The sequence below is a fragment of the Nicotiana attenuata genome, unplaced genomic scaffold, assembly GCF_001879085.1.
Source record: "Nicotiana attenuata strain UT unplaced genomic scaffold, NIATTr2, whole genome shotgun sequence".
Lineage (NCBI taxonomy): Eukaryota > Viridiplantae > Streptophyta > Magnoliopsida > Solanales > Solanaceae > Nicotiana > Nicotiana attenuata.
The window spans coordinates 316,017-319,656 of NW_017670533.1; positions in this window are offsets into that span (position 1 = coordinate 316,017).

The window sequence follows — 3,640 nt, forward strand, 5'->3', positions numbered from 1 at the left end:
TACTTTCCTATTACTGATGTATGGAATCCCATAATTAATGTAGAAATGGCTCAAGTCTTGACACCCTCCAAATGCAAAACCTCAGTTTCTAGCCAGATTATACACCTGAAAATTTCCAATTGTTACATGTAAAACCCAGAACGCATTAGAACCATTCTCTATAGTCATCCACTCTACCAAAACTGCAATTAGCTCAATCAAAAGAACCGAACAACCTGTGCCTCATTAACACTTCTGACACTGTAGCATATAACCTTACCTTGATGCTACCAAGCCACTCTATTTCCTATGCACTGAGCATTCTTTATCAACAACAAATCAAGACATTCCGTGATTATCAAACACCTATGAAGCATGATATAACCTTACCTTAGTCGAATTTGTTTTTCCTCTACTCGATCCATCCTCGGGCTCAATCTCCGCAAACCATAACTGATTCACCAACATGCCTCGAACTGGAACCAACATAGCACATAACCGTGCAATCAGCTAATCAATAGCAAACTCCCCCACTTGGCTCGAATCCATAGATCAAAACACACACAATAACCCATAACCCATATACTTAATTGTTGCCATAATACCACAGTGAGATTAACTCAATCCTTCATAAGCTCGTGGAACACAGACCATCTGGTACTTCATATCTTCTGCAACTCTTGCATTTACTCACGTAACAATTAAACCCACTCTCCTAAGTGACCCAAATTAAATTTCAACATATTTATTTCACTTGTAAATGGGCTCTTCTAATAGACAACATAAGGATCACACAACTCCAGAACACTTCGCAGGAGATAACCCACCTGAGCGCTCGTTCACGCATGCGAATGCGTGGAAGGAATTTCAAGAGTTATATTTTAAGCTGAATCAAGGACGCACGATAAGAGTTCAAGAATGTGAAGTTTTTCCTAAAGGTTCTGCAGCCTCTCGAGGATAAATACAGACGTCTTCGTACCGATCCGCGAGACTCTACTAAACCTGCTCATGACTCGTGAGACCTATGTAACCTAGGCTCTAATACCAACTTGTCACGGCCCTAAACCCAGACCCGGTCGTGATGGCGCCTCTCGTGAAGACAAGGCCAGCCGACACATTTCCAATTCAAAGTTAAACATCTAAGTAGCAATACAATAGGCTAAAACATGATTTAATAACGCTAAACAGCGGATAACATCATAACAATGCGGAAGTACAACCCAAACACAACCCAAACCGGGGTGTCACTAGTCATGAGCATCTACTAAGTCTAAATACAAATGACAAGGTCTGAAATGTACTCAGTACAGTCTAATAGATCGAAGAGAGAGAAAGCAGTGCTGCGAACGCCGGCAGCTACCTTGCTAACTCCACTAACAACTGCCACCAAGCTCAGAAAATACCTGAATCTGCACACAAGGTGCAGGGGGTAAAATGAGTACTGCCAACTCAGTGAGTAATAATCATAAATAAAGACTGAGTGGTAAGAAATCACGAAAAGAGCATCAACATGCTGTATAGAAGCAATTTCAAACCCAGTAAGAAAGCAATGAAGCTATAAAATCCTTTAAAACATCTTAGCTCAGTTTAAACCCTTTTGAATATAACTTTTTCAACAGTTGCGCAAATGAATGCAGAACAACTAGTGCAGATAAGCATAGAAATCCGCCCCTCGGGCACAAATACACAACTAAGCAAGTAAATGACAGGCAAATAAGAAAAAAAAGCACATAAGGTTCGCCCCTCGGGCACAATATCAACAAATTCGCCCCTCGGGCAATATCTCAGAATAGTACCAGCCCCTCGGGCAATCACATAGAACAATACCAGCCCCTCGGGCTATATTTCACATCACACTGGGTACCCGCGCTCACTGGGGGTGTGCAGACTCCTGGAGGGGCCCCTTACGGCCCAAGCGCAATATCAAGCCATCTCGTGTCATCATAAACAGGTCGTCGACCTCATATCAATATCAAGCCACCTCGTGGCGTACAATCTCAGGCCCTCGACCTCATAATCAGTATCAGTGTATCACCGCTGCGGCGTGCGGCCCGACCCAAAAGACATGTATCACCGCTGCAGCGTGCAGCCCGACCCAAAAGATATCCTCACAACATAGGCCCTCGGCCTTACTTAGTCAAAAATCACATAAGCCTCTCGGGCAACAGTAAAACAGTGTTTCTCAGCCCAAAACAACATTTAAATATCATTTGAGTATTAAAACTGAGTGAACATGGCTGAGTTTTGAAAACAGTGGAAAATAACATGATTGAGTTCAAGTATAAAGTCAAAACAGTGAGGAAATATCAACAAAACCCCCGAAGGGTTCAAATAGTTGGCACGAAGCCCAAATATGGCATGCAGCCCAAATAATGATGATAACAAATAGATTTCAGTCAAATACGCGGTAAAATCATCAATCGGGACGGACCAAGTCATAGTCCCCAATAGTGCACAACCCCACGCTCGTCATCAAGCGTGTGCCTCACCTCAATATAGCACTACGATGTGCAATTCGGGGTTTCAAACCCTCAGAACATCATTTACAATCATTACTCACCTCGATCCGGTCCATCATTTACAATCATTACTCACCTCGATCCGGTCCAAACTCTTGCCCGTGATGCCTTGCCCGCACGAATCGACCTCCGTATGCTTCAAATCTAGCCACAATCAGTGCATAATCATTACAACAAGCTAAGGGAGCGAAGCCCACTCGAAAATATCCAATTTAACATCAAAATCCCAAAATTGCTCAAACCCGGCCCCCGGGCCAATGTCTCGAAACTCGATAAAATTAACATCAATAGGATCCTCATCCTCTCACGAGTTTACACATATCAAATTTACCAAAATCCGACCTCATATGGTCACTCAAACTCTAAAAGTTCACTCTCCAATTCAAGCCCTAATTTCCAAACTCTTCCACTAATTTCTCAAAAAATTTTCATGATTAAACAATGAAATAATCACCATAAACACAAGGTGTAAAGCCCAAGTAGCTTACCTCTGTGGATACACTTGATCCCCTCTTGAAATCACAGCTTGGAGCTCCAAAAGCGCACCAAAATGGTGAACAAATGACTGAAAATCGCGAAGGGGCATTTTTACACATTCTGCCCAGCATTTCCGCACCTGCGATCCCATAAGCGCATCTGCGGAAAAATATCTGCTTCTGCATATTTCACTAATGACATCAGGCCCCGCATCTGCGGTCAACCCACCGCACCTGCGGTACTGCATTTGCGGTCAAATTGCCGCTTCTGCGGCTTTCACTCAAAATCCACAAATCGCATCTGCGACCACGTAGCCGCACCTGCGCCATCGCAGGTGCGGTCAACCAACCGCATCTGCGGCTCCTGAACTTCTCTTCCTTAGCCACTTCTGCGACTAAAACTCCGCTTATGAGACGCCGCATCTGCGGTCCCCAATCCACATATGCGAAAATACCAGAAGCAGCAATATCAACTGCTGCAACAAAATTCCAACTTCTCCGTTAACCATCCGAAATCACCCCGAGGCCCCCAGGACCTCAACCAAAGGCTCCAACATATCCCAATACCTTATACAAACTTGCTCCAATCATCAAAACACTTCAAACAACATCAAATCAACTAAAACACCTCGGATTCAAGCCTAAGTTTCTAAAATCTTCCGAATT